Source organism: Dendropsophus ebraccatus, chromosome 1 (genome assembly GCF_027789765.1).
Source record: "Dendropsophus ebraccatus isolate aDenEbr1 chromosome 1, aDenEbr1.pat, whole genome shotgun sequence".
Taxonomy (NCBI): Eukaryota; Metazoa; Chordata; class Amphibia; order Anura; family Hylidae; genus Dendropsophus; species Dendropsophus ebraccatus.
In genome coordinates this window covers 46019046-46033639 of record NC_091454.1, presented here as the reverse complement: position 1 = coordinate 46033639, position 14594 = coordinate 46019046, and positions in this window count along the sequence as shown.

Here is a 14594-nt window from a genome sequence, read left to right as displayed (position 1 = left end):
GCTGCACAGTGCACACTATGTATGAATCTACGGCCCTATCGTAAACGGACCTGTAAAAAATGAACAAGACCATTGTTTGCGGCTGGAAATGTGGCCGTGGATTGACAGGCGGTCCGTACGGAGTACTTCAAAAATAGCCGGCAATGATGCCGAATGCCGATGCCTCTAATAGTTAATATATTAAATTAATAAAACACATTTTCTTTGTAATAAAGTCCCTTTCATTGTTCAATAATTTAATTCTAACGAATCCATCATTTTGCAATTAAATATACTGTTAAAATAAATATATATATAAATAAATGTATATTTATATATATATTTATTTTTTGACAGTATATTTAATTGCACAATGATGGATTCGTTAAAATTAAATTATTGAACAACGAAACTGATTTTATTTCAATGAAAATGTGTTTTATTAATTAAATATTAATTAGTACAGGAAGCTCCATAAGCCGTTAATTCATATTGCCGGCAAAAGAGCTTTCTGTACTAATCATCACTTTACTTTAATTAAAACATCAAATGTTTCTTCTAATTATGTTCTCACAATAGCATTATTAGAAGAAACATTTAGAATTATATGTGCGCTCAGCTGATTGGCTGATCGGCTGAGCGCACATATAATTAGCGGGTCCGCAGCACAGTGACTTCATTGTGCTGCGGACCAGCGAAGAGGACACATCAGGGTGAGTATAAAGCTCTCCCCACCCCCTCCCCAGCACTGCACCCATCCCTGTAAGGAAGGGGGGTCACTTAACCCCTTCCTTGCTGGGATGGGTGCAGTTTGACATCAGTCTGGCCCCCAAGGGGTTAAGGGGGATGCAATACATCCTCCCTTAACCCCTTGGGGGCCAGACTGTAAGCAGCGATCTGTAAAGATGCTGCATACTGTAAGGTGCACAACACCGCTCACAATGATGGGTGTTGTGCTTCTGTTTTTGTGTTTTTTGTGTGTTTCTCCCTTTTTGTTTTTTAGATATCGGTATCCTGGGGATTACGTCGGATTCCGTGGACTACGTCGATGACCAGCGGTTGTTTTTTTTTTTTTTTTAATAAATGGTAATAATAAATAATAATGAATAATAAATGGTCAATGAGGGGTGTGGGGGTGTTTTTATTTAAATAAAAAATTTTTTTAACTTGTGTCTTGTCTTTACTTCTTTACTTTATAGGCTTAGTAGTGGAAGCCATCTAATAGACGGAATCCATTACTAAGTTGGGGCCTAGTGTTAGGCGGTATAAAATGGCTAACACTAACCCCCCATTATTACCCCAGTACCCAATGCCACCAGGGGTACTGGGAAGAGCCGGGTGCCAGTGGTCCCGGAGCGTCAAAATTGGCGCTCCTGGACCGGGCGGCAGCAGGCTGGTAAGATTTAGGCTGGGGAGGGCCTAAACCAATGGCTCTTCCCACCCTGGTGTTACCAGGCTGCTGTCGTTTCGTTTTTAACCCGGCTGGTTATAAAAATAGGGGGGACCCTATGCATTTTTTTTTATTTATTTATTTAAAAAAAAAACCCGCATAGGGTCCCCCCTATTTTTATAACCAGCCGGGTTAAAAACCAGACGACAGTAGCCTGGTAACACCAGGGTGGGAAGAGCCATTGGTTTAGGCCCTCCCCAGCCTGGGGCTAGGTTCACACTATGTAACTGTGCAGCTGTATTTTTTATGCGGCTGTAAATGTGCGGATGAAACTACGGCCGTGGGAAAAAATAGACATGCGGCTCAAAACATACGGTCATTTACTTGAAAATCTGGTTCAACTAAAAATAACAAATAAAACCTTAAGAAAGTGATGCAAACACCTCTGGATGCATCTTGGAAAGCAGGGAACACAGTTTACATGAATTGCTATTACCGGGGTTTGCGATCCTCAGCACTAATGCCGATGTCTCTCATGGTTAATCTATTAAAATAATAAAACACATTTTCAATGTAATAAAGTGTCTTTCGTTGTTCAATAATTAAATTTAAACGAATCCATCATTTTGCAATTAAATATACTGTTAAAATAAATAGATATATAAATAATTGTATATTTATATATATATTTATTTTTTAACAGTATATTTAATTGCACAATGATGGATTCGTTAGAATTAAATTATTGAACAACGAAACTGAATTTATTTCATCGAAAATGTGTTTTATTAATTAAATATTAATTAGTACAGGAAGCTCCATAAGCCGTTAATTCATATTGCCGGCAAAAGAGCATTCTGTACTAATCATCACTTTACTTTAATGAAAACATCAAATGTTTCTTCTAATTATGTTATCACAATAGCATTATTAGAAGAAACATTTAGAATTATATGTGCGCTCAGCTGATTGGCTGATCGGCTGAGCGCACATATAATGAGCCGGTCCGCAGTACAGTGACTTCATTGTGCTGCGGACCAGCGAAGAGACAACATCGGGGTGAGTATAGAGCTCTCCCCACCCCCTCCCCAGCACTGCACCCCTCCCAGCAAGGAAGGGGGGGTCAGTTAACCCCTTCCTTGCTGGGATGGGTGCAGTCTGACATCAGTCTGGCCCCCAAGGGGTTAAGGGGGATGCAATACATCCTCCCTTAACCCCTTGGGGGCCAGACTGTAAGCAGCGATCTGTAAAGATGCTGCATACTGTAAGGTGCACAACACCGCTCACAATGATGGGTGTTGTGCTCCTGTTTGTGTGTTTTTTGTGTGTTTCTCCCTTTTTGTTTTTCAGATATCGGTATCCTGGGGATTACGTCGGATTCCGTGGACTACGTTGATGACCAGCGTTTTTTTAATTATTTTTTTTAATAAAATGGTCAATGAGGGTTGTGGGGGTGTTTTTATTTGAATAAAATTTTTTTTTAACTTGTGTCTTGTCTTTATTTCTTTACTTTATAGACTTAGTAGTAGAAGCCGTCTAATAGACGGAATCCATTACTAAGTTGGGGCCTAGTGTTAGCCGGTATAAAATGGCTAACACTAACCCCCTATTATTACCCCAGTACCCAATGCCACCAGGGGTACTGGGAAGAGCCTGCTGCCGCCCGGTCCAGGAGCGCCAATTTTGACGCTCCGGGACCACTGGCACCCGGCTCTTCCCAGTACCCCAACTTAGTAATGGATTCTGTCTATTAGACGGCTTCCACTACTAAGTCTATAAAGTAAAGAAATAAAGACAAGACACAAGTTAAAAAAAAATTTTATTCAAATAAAAACACCCCCACAACCCTCATTGACCATTTTATAAAAAAAAAAAAAAAACGCTGGTCATCGACGTAGTCCCCGGAATCCGACGTAATCCCCAGGATACCGATATCTGAAAAACAAAAAGGGAGAAACACAAAAAAAACACACAAACAGGAGCACAACACCCATCATTGTGAGCGGTGTTGTGCACCTTACACTATGCAGCATCTTTACAGATCGCTGCTTACAGTCTGGCCCCCAAGGGGTTAAGGGAGGATGTATTGCATCCCCCTTAACCCTTTCGGGGCCAGACTGATGTTAGACTGCACCCATCCCAGCAAGGAAGGGGTTAACTGACCCCCCCTTCCTTGCTGGGAGGGGTGCAGTGCTGGGGAGGGGGTGGGGAGAGCTCTATACTCACCCCGATGTTGTCTCTTCGCTGGTCCGCAGCACAATGAAGTCACTGTACTGCGGACCGACTCATTATATGTGCGCTCAGCCGATCAGCCAATCAGCTGAGCGCACATATAATTCTAAATGTTTCTTCTAATAATGCTATTGTGATAACATAATTAGAAGAAACATTTGATGTTTTCATTAAAGTAAAGTGATGATTAGTACAGAATGCTCTTTTGCCGGCAATATGAATTAACGGCTTATGGAGCTTACTGTACTAATTAATATTTAATTAATAAAACACATTTTCGATTAAATAAATTCAGTTTCGTTGTTCAATAATTTAATTCTAACGAATCCATCATTGTGCAATTAAATATACTGTCAAAAAATAAATATATATATAAATATACATTTATTTATATATATATTTATTTTAACAGTATATTTAATTGCAAAATGATGGAATCGTTAGAATTAAATTATTGAACAACGAAAGGGACTTTATTACAAAGAAAATGTGTTTTATTAATTTAATATATTAACTATTAGAGGCATCGGCATTCGGCATCATTGCCGGCTATTTTTGAAGTACTCCGTACGGACTGCCTGTCAATCCACGGCCGCATGTCCAGCCGCAAACAATGGTCTTGTTCATTTTTTAGGGGTCCAATTACGATCGGGCCGTATATTCATACATAGTGTGCACTGTGCAGCCGTATATCCTATACTTTCCAGCGTAAGCATGAACCACCAAAAATACCGCCGCACAATTACAGCCGCAAATACAGCCGCACAGTTACATAGTCTGAACCTGGCCTAAATCTTACCAGCCTGCTGCCGCCCGGTCCAGGAGTGCCAATTTTGACGCTCCGGGACCACTGGCACCCGGCTCTTCCCAGTACCCCTGGTGGCATTGGGTACTGGGGTAATAATAGGGGGTTAGTATTAGCCATTTTATACCGGCTAACACTAGGCACCAACTTAGTAATGGATTTCATCTATTAGATGGCTTCCACTACTAAGTCTATAAAGTAAAGAAATAAAGATAAGACACAAGTTAAAAAAATTTGTTATTCAAATAAAAACACCCCCACACCCCTCATTGACCATTTTATTAAAAAAACAACAACAAACAACGGCTGGTCATCGACGTAGTCCACGGAATCTGACGTAATCCCCAGGATACCGATTTCTGAAAAACAAAAAGGGAGAAACACACAAAAAACACACAAACAGGAGCACAACACCCATCATTGTGAGCGGTGTTGTGCACCTTACAGTATGCAGCATCTTTACAGATCGCTGCTTACAGTCTGGCCCCCAAGGGGTTAAGGGAGGATGTATTGCATCCCCCTTAACCCCTTGGGGGCCAGACTGATGTCAGACTGCACCCATCCCAGTAAGGAAGGGGTTAAGTGACCCCCCTTCCTTGCTGGGAGGGGTGCAGTGCTGGGGAAGGGGTAGGGAGAGCTCTATACTCACCCCGATGTGTCCTCTTCGCTGGTCCACAGCACAATGAAGTCACTGTGCTGCGGACCCGCTAATTATATGTGCGCTCAGCCGATCAGCCAATCAGCTGAGCGCACATATAATTCTAAATGTTTCTTCTAATAATGCTATTGTGATAACATAATTAGAAGAAACATTTGATGTTTTAATTAAAGTAAAGTGATGATTAGTACAGAATGCTCTTTTGCCGGCAATATGAATTAACCGCTTACTGGAGCTTCCTGTACTAATTAATATTTAATTAATAAAACACATTTTCGTTGAAATAAAATCAGTTTCGTTGTTCAATAATTTAATTCTAACGAATCCATCATTGTGCAATTAAATATACTGTCAAAAAATAAATATATATATAAATATACATTTATTTATATATTTATTTATTTTAACAGTATATTTAATTGCAAAATGATGGATTCGTTAGAATTAAATTATTGAACAACGAAAGGGACTTTATTACAAAGAAAATGTGTTTTATTAATTCAATATATTATCCATGAGAGGCATCGGCATACTGCAGAGGATCGCAAACCCCGGTAATAGCAATTCATGTAAACTGTGTTCCCTGCTTTCCCAGATGCATTCCAGAGGTGTTTGCATCACTTTCTTAAGATTTTATTTGTTATTTTTAGTTGAACCAGATTTCCAAGTAAATGACCGTATGTTTTCAGCCGCATGTCTATTTTTTCCCACGGCCGTAGTTTCATCCGCACATTTACAGCCGCATAAAAAATACAGCCGCACACATACATAGTGTGAACATAGCCTTCGCCTGGGAATAGAGCGATTTTAAGGAACATATATTTGTTAACAATGATTTAAATTTTTTAAAAGCCATCAAATAAAATAAAAGTTATACGTTACATATCGTTGTAATAGTTGTAAACGACTTCAGGAACATATATAACAAGTCAGTTTTACCTCAGGGTGAATGGCGTAAAAACAAAAACCATCTAAATCAAAAACAATCGTGTTTTCAATTTCACCACACATTTAATTTTTTCATTGCAAAGTACACTTAGTGGTGCAAAAAATAAGGGCTCAGGTGGGTTTCTAGGTGAAAAAATGCAAGTGCTATGGCCTAGGAGTGCTATGGTACTAGGAGGACAAAAATGAAAATGCAAAAATTTAAATTGGCCCAGTCCTCTAAGGGATTCTGTTATTGTAGATTTACCAACCACATCTGCTGGAAGTTTGTTCCAAATGTCTACTACTTTTTCAGTAAAGTAATATTTTCTCACATTGCTTCTGATCTTTCCCCCAACTAACCTCTCACTGTGTCCTCTTGTTCTTGAGTTCAGTTTTTTACTAAAAACACTTCCCTCCTAAACCTTATTTAGTCCTTTAACATACTTAAAGGTTTCAATTATGTTCCCCCTTTCCCTTCTTTCCTCCAGACTATACAGATTAAAATCCTTAAGTCTTTCCCAATAGGGTCTATGCCTTACACCCTCCACCATTTTTGTGGCCTGTTTTTGGACCCATTATATTTTATCAGTATCCTTGTTTGGGTGTGGTCTCCAGAACTGGACACAGTATTCCAGATGTGATCTCACTAGAGCTCTATACAGCAGGATCACAATCTCCCTCTTCCTACTGGGTAGAGATGAACGAAGCAAGATTCATGCTGTTAATTGCTTCATTGCGGCCGAGATGGAGGACAGATATGTTTAGTTACTGTACTGTCACTTTGTGGGAGCAAGGGATTATCCACAATCCCTTGTGGCCTTCCAATCACATGCAATCCCCACTGTGATGTCAGCATCTCCAATTCATCCTGTATATAGTATGAGCCACTTCCTGCAGAGGAAGTGTGCAGAGAAGGATCACAGCAGGCATTTATTGCAAGGTAGGGAGAGAAATAGGCAGAGAAAGGGGAAGATAGAAGAGTCTATTGTGGATTGGGGCTGTGGGTGAAGTTATCCCAGTGTGTTTGAGAAGTCGTCAGTTTCCAGTGAGTCCAGTCTGTGGGTGCTGTGAAGCCCATGTCCATTTAAACTAGTCTGTAGGTTCTGTGAATCCAGTTTCCATTTAATCCTGTCTGTGGGTGGTGTAAAGCCAGTGTCAATTCAAACCAGTCTTTTGGTGCTGTGAAGTCAGTGTCCATTTAAACCGGTGTGTGGGTGTTGTAAAGACAGTGTCCATTTAAACCAGTGTGTGGGTGCTGTAAAGCCAGTGTCCATTCAAAGCAGCCTGTGGGCGGTGTGGTTGAATCAATCCAATGTTTCTTCTCAGTGAAGTTCCTGCTTAGTCGGATTACTGGATAGTGGGTTTATGTAAGTCTTTACAGCCCTTACAAAACACATTCAAATTCCTATCAACCCCCTTCCAACCCCTGTATAATAAAGTATTCAATCCCTTCCATTCCTAGTGACCCCCTCCCTTAGGGTGGGGGAGTGTGGTGGCTTGGTGCACTTATGGGGGGGCCCCAGCCACATTTTTTGCACAGAAGCCCTATGCAGTCTGTGTCCACCCCTTCCACGTTCCAAATGCTTTATTACTGGTAAAAAAGAAAAAGGATAGGAACAAATAGCTTGAAATTGCTGCATCTGTGACATCCAAAACTATATTACCCTCAACTTACAGTATTAATTGGTTCAAGGACAACTATTGTATGGTAAAAATGTTTTACCTTTGGACCAAAACTTTATGGAAAATTGGTAATTGGTTTTGAAACCCCCAAAATGTCATCCCAAAGATGAAAGCTTTAAAGAAAAATAAGCAGATAACTAAAATAGATAAAGCAAGTCCTTACATACAACAGTCAGAAAGAACTACTGGAAGCTGTAAACTACTTTCTATGTAAAAGACAGGAGCATTTTTAAAGTCCTGTGCAGTTTATGAAATCCCCGGTCATATTCTAAGGCATCTTAAAGTGAATGTATTTTTTTAAACTGATTAGAGCATACATATAGCTATCTATCGCCATTGACCACTTTTTGACCATGAGCTATAAACAGCAAGTGTTTGCAACACTTATATAGGAAACTGCGGTAGGAAATTACGGCATACTAATGATTTTTATTTTGTGACACATACTTTTAATAGACATCCTTTTAAACAAGCCAGAATGTGATGAGCCCCGGATGATGTTATATCGGTGGTACGGCCGGTCACTTACTAGATGGAAGTGTGACGCCACTTCTTATAGTGGATGACCGAGATACAGCTGGACCTTAGGGTTTTGTCCCGTGACGCCAGTGCCAGATGGGCACACAGGTGTGTTGGCACGTCTGCTTTTAAAGTGCAAGGCCGGTTGTACCCTTTTCCCCTGTGGTCTGTGTCCTGTCGGGTTGCTGCCGGGTCCCTTGGGATAGAGTAGTAGAGCGGTGTAATGACTAGTGATGATCGAACAGTTAAATGTTCGAGGTCAAATCACAGTAGTGAAGTTCGGTTCGAAGTTCGACTCAAACTCGAATCCCATTAAAGCAATGGGGAGATGTTCGGGTTAATTTTGACATCTACTGTATATGTAGTAGGAGAAACTGTAATTATCATCCAGAAGAGTAAACTGGAAACATGGAACAACTTATAGCCTGAAATTTGGCTTTAAAAATAAAAGAGATGGACGAATAGTGGAATAGTCGATAATTTGAATAGAATAGCTCCCAATATTCGTACTAATATGGAAAACCATTATAGTTTATGGGAGAAAAATACTTGGGAACTCCTCTGTACGAAACATTGATACATCTAACAGATGTTGAGATTGATTTTTCAAAAAATTATTCAGCAATATAAACTGACCAAAATGGGCTTTTTAGCCACTCATGAAAAATTTGACCGCCAACTCCTCTGTATCAAAGATTGATCAATCTAACAGATGTTTAAATTTTTTTTTTTTTTTTTTTGAGAAAAAGTAATTCCTTTATTTTACACAATTCAATTCTACATGTGCAATACCCTCCTATCCCAACCCGATCCCATCCCAACCCAACACCCACTTTGGAACTTCCTAGGACATCCTCCTCATCTAAATAGAATAATGAAAAATAAATAAACAAGTAAATTACAATAACTCCTGTCTGGTATCATCTAGACAGTCCTCATCATTATACAGGGTTTTCCATTTTCTCTGTGTGGTTATGCTTGCAGGGCGCCCTTGCATCCTCAGCACCTATCTATATTAACCCACCACCCTACCACTACCTACTCTATATTCACTCAACCCACCAGGCAGCGGCGTAGCGCCCCCCCACCTTGCCGAGGGAAGAAGGAGACAGGCAAACGAGACCGGAGCAAACCCCCCCACTTCTGCACAGTATCAGTTGTGAACGTCGTCCATATCAGAAAATATAAATTATCCAACTTGTACAGATAACCACAACCAGTTTCAACTCCTTATCCTGCCAGTCTGACCCCTATCCAGGGCCACACCGGCTCGGACGGAGTTAGCTCACTCAAACTAGCTATCCCTGGACCCGGGTCGCCGGATCCCTTGAACAGCCACCCTGTCTAATCCAAAGGTTTCCACAGTCCAACTGAAATGGACTGCGGTCCCCCCCAGATGACCAGGATCCACTTCATATTTTATTCATCCAACCAGTCGATAAAGTCTCGCTCAACTCTCAACTATTTAGTCGGCCCTCTCACGGCCGACCTCCCAAGTCAGACTGCTTCCAACCACTGTGACATATTCAGCAATATAAACTGACCAAAATGGGCTTTTTAGCCACTCATGAAAAATTTGACCGCCAACTCCTCTGTATTAAAGATTGATCAATCTAACAGATGTTTAGATTAGTTATAAAAAAAAATATTCTGCAATGCAGACTGACAAAAATGGGCTTTTTATCCACTCCAAAAAAATTGGTACCATACGTGGCAGCAAGAAGAGCCCAGCGGGGAAGATGGAGGTTGCGGTTCAGCTAAATTAGGTAGCAGAACATGGCAGGAGAGATAGAGGCATTTAAAAAATAACCATTTGGAGGCCTACAAAGAGGATGAGGAGAAAGAGGTGTATGCAGTGCGCATTAAACTCATACAGGTGTATTTTTTAAAAAATACATTCAACTGTAACACTTGGAACACTAGCTGTGGGTGGCAGTAGAATCCAATTTTCACATTTCCAAGAAGACATGCTACAGTTTACTAGTCAGTGACATTGGCAACCGGGGCAACAAAATGGTCAGAGATCCACGTTTGAATCATTTTTTTAAAATGTCAAACGATCCACATTGTCAGTGAATAGACGGATACGTTTCTTGGTTATTACCCTGCCACCTGTGCTGAATGTGTGTTCTGAGATAACACTGGCTGCTGGGCAAGATAACACTTCTATGGCGTATCGAGCAATCCCAGGCCATTCATCCAGTTTGGACACCCAGAAGTTGAAAGGGTCAAGACCAAGTCCAAAAACATCGATGTTAAGGTGCAGACATGTCAGTTTTCTACGGCGCCGCAAGAGATCCCAGCCGGAGCGTATACTATGTGTATATGCTCCGGCCGTGATTCCATAGAAGACAAGGCAACAAATCTTTTTGTAAAAAGTATGGCCGTTGTTGCCGATTGCATTTACTTTTGGCGATTGCATGTACTTTTAAGGAAAATATACATTGTGTGAACATAGCCTTATACTGTATGTGAACATGGTTGTTCCTAAACAAATGAAAAATGAAATCAAAAACATAATTTTTTAGTTTTTTGTGTCAAAAACTGTTATATGACCTTATTGCATTATTTATGCATATTGCATATTTGCACTAAAAAAACTTTATAAAACTGTAACTAATAACATAAAACTGTATGTAACTATATTTATTTATTTATTTAAACCAACAAACAAACAAACTCTACTATTTTCTATATAAAATGTGAAATAAGATTTCTTTCCCTTCTTCTGGAATATTTGCTTTCTTGTCAGGGCTAAGGCAAAAAATTACAGCCCTCACATGCTTCTTCGCCTCCTTAGAAGAGCACTGCTCTGCACTTTCATTGTATTGAAAATTGAAATGACAACACACCTGAAACCATCACACCTGAGGCCATTTTGTTTACTCGGTTTTAGTGGGTTAGATGAGGTGAGGAGGGAAATGCAGACAAGAGTGGGAGGCAGACGGTGTCTTCAGGAGATGATAGGCAAAGGCCGTGCAGATGCCTGACAGACTCGCACCAAAATGAAGCCTGGGTAGGGACATTCTAGCCATGTTTGCTTCCAGTTGGACTGCCGATGATGATTACATTTGTGGCTGTGACTGGGAGGAAGAGGAGGTCAAAGCGCTTGCTTAAGGGTCCGATAACCACTGAAGAACAGATTGACAACGCTGTTCATTAATAAGGCGCACAGGAAACATAGCAAGAGAGGACAGGCCTGACGGTCCTGCTACTGACGATGTTCTCACTTGTATGTTGGTCGGAGCACTGGAAGCATGTGTCTGTAGTCAGATGGACTTTGGTGGACAGAGATGCAGCCAACATGCTTAAGATATTTTCTGCAACGTTCTGGGCCAGGGCAAGGACAGCTTTTCTTGCAAAGAAATGCCTGCTAGGCATCTGCTACTAGGGACATGCCAGGGCAAGAACGTGGTGGAAGCACTACCTTGTGCACTACCTCTATCTCTCCTTCCTAAACCTGATATTGCTCGCCTACCACCTCTTGTTCTCACCATTTTCACAAGATAGATATGAAATCTTAGATAGAAGATTAAAAAAAATAAAAAAATCAAACCAAAATTGGTATGAGGGGTAAGATGTTAAAAAGAACCCCCCCCCCCATTCAACAGATAGATGCAAGACCAAATATAAGAAAATTATTGGTCTTTATTAAATCTATTTCAAAAAATCATAATAAAATACATATAATGGGAGCTGGAGCCTATATAAATCCCCAACAACAGCGTGGGTAGGAGTGAATTACATTGCATGATACATTGTATGAAAATAAATACAAATCAATAAGTAATTTACATACATATGTACTGGGCACATATAGGACAAGTAATATAACACAGTGGATAAAGGTAAATGGATCACATCAGGAATCAATATACATTACCACCTCACATGTATACAGACACCAGCACACATGTATACAGACATACAGACACCAGCACACATGTAAACAGACATACAGACACCAGCACACCAGGGCACGATGAAGTTTGAACTTCTGCAACCTGGAGAAATCACCTGATATCACCTGCAGTCCTATGTAACACCACATAACACAGTGGTATCTCTGAGTACAGATAATGTAGTAGATGTCACCTGCAGTCCTATGTAACAGCACAGATAACACAGTGATATCTCTGAGTATAGATCATGTAGCAGATGTCACCTGCAGTCCTATGTAACAGCACAGATAACACAGTGATATCCCTCTGAGTACAGATAATGTAGATGTCACCTGCAGTCCTATGTAACACCACAGATAACACAGTGATATCTCTGAGTACAGATAATGTAGTAGCTAACACCTGCAGTCCTATGTAACACCACAGATAACACAGCGATATCTCTGAGTACAGATAATGTAGCAGTCACCTGCAGTCCTATGTAACACAACAGATAACACAGTGATATCTCTGAGTACAGATAATGTAGTTGTCACCTGCAGTCCTATGTAACAGCACAGATAACACAGTGATATCCCTCTGAGTACAGATAATGTAGATGTCACCTGCAGTCCTATGTAACACAACAGATAACACAGTGATATCTCTGAGCACAGATAATGTAGTAGTCACCTGCAGTCCTATGTAACAGCACAGATAACACCGTGATATCTCTGAGTACAGATAATGTAGTAGCTGTCACCTCAGGGCGCCCCTACTAAATGATGTTCTACAAAATAAAAATAAAAATAAAAGTGTCATACAGGGACTCACAGGTGACGTCTTCTTTGATCTGAGGCGTCACTTTCCCTTTTCCTCTCCATCCGGCCCAGACCTCCATGATGAGTCCTTCCAGATACGTTTCATCCCCTTAGAACCTGCGAGACAAACAATTTAGGCTCCGCACATTTCTAGCAACTTCCTTTCCTTTCTCCCCCCTGTAGGCTCCTATAGTAACTGCGCTGTGTGGGATGCCCCCTGTATGTAGGATCCCCTGCTGTGCCCCCTGTATGTAGGATTCCCTGCTGTGCCCCCATGAGCTAATAATGCCCCTAGAGGTGGCCCCCATGAACTAATAATGCCCCCAGAGGTACCCCCATGCACTATTAATGCCCCCAGAGATGCCCCTATGAGTTAATAATGCCCCCAGAGGTGCCCCCATGAACTAATAATGCCCCCAGAGGTGCCCCCATATAATAATAATGCCACCAGAGGTGCCCCCATGAGCTAATAATGCCCCCAGAGGTGCCCCCATATACTAATAATGCCACCAGAGGTGCCCCCATGAGCTAATAATGCCCCCAGAGGTGCCCCCATATACTAATAATGCCCCCAGAGGTGCCCCCATGAGCTAATAATGCCCCCCAGAGGTGCCCCCATATACTAATAATGCCCCCAGAGGTGCCCCCATGAGCTAATAATGCCCCCAGAGGTGCCCCCATAAGCTAATAATGCCCCCAGAGGTGCCCCCATATACTAATAATGCCCCCAGAGGTGCCCCCATGAACTAATAATGCCCCCAGAGGTGCCCCCATATACTAATAATGCCCCCGGAGGTGCCCCCATGAACTAATAATGCCCCCAGAGGTGCCCCCATATACTAATAATGCCCCCAGAGGCGCCCCCATATACTAATAATGCCCCCAGAGGTGCCCCCATACACTAATAATGCCCCCAGAGGTTCCCCCATATACTAATAATGCCCCCAGAGGTGCCCCCATATAATAATAATGCCCCCAGAGGTGCCCCCATACACTAATAATGCCCCCAGAGGTGCCCCCATACACTAATAATGCCCCCAGAGGTGCCCCCATATACTAATAATGCCCCCAGAGGTGCCCCCATATACTAATAATGCCCCTAGAGGTGCCCCCATATACTAATAATGCCCCCAGAGGTGCCCCCATATACTAATAATGCCCCGAGAGGTGCCCCCATATACTAATAATGCCACCAGAGGTGCCCCCATATACTAATAATGCCCCCAGAGGTGCCCCCATGAACTAATAATGCCCCCAGAGGTGCCCCCATATACTAATAATGCCCCCAGAGGTGCCCCCATACACTAATAATGCCCCCAGAGGTGCCCCCATAAACTAATAATGCCCCCAGAGGTGCCCCCATACACTAATAATGCCCCCAGAGGTGCCCCCCATATACTAATAATGCCCCCAGAGGTGCCCCCATATACTAATAATGCCCCCAGAGGTGCCCCCATGAACTAATAATGCCACCAGAGGTGCCCCCATGAGCTAATAATGCCCCCAGAGGTGCCCCCATAAGCTAATAATGCCCCCAGAGGTGCCCCCATATACTAATAATGCCCCCAGAGGTGCCCCCATATACTAATAATGCCCCCAGAGGTGCTCCCATATACTAATTATGCCCCCAGAGGTGCCCCCATACACTAATAATGCCCCCAGAGGTGCCCCCATACACTAATAATGCCCCCAGAGGTGC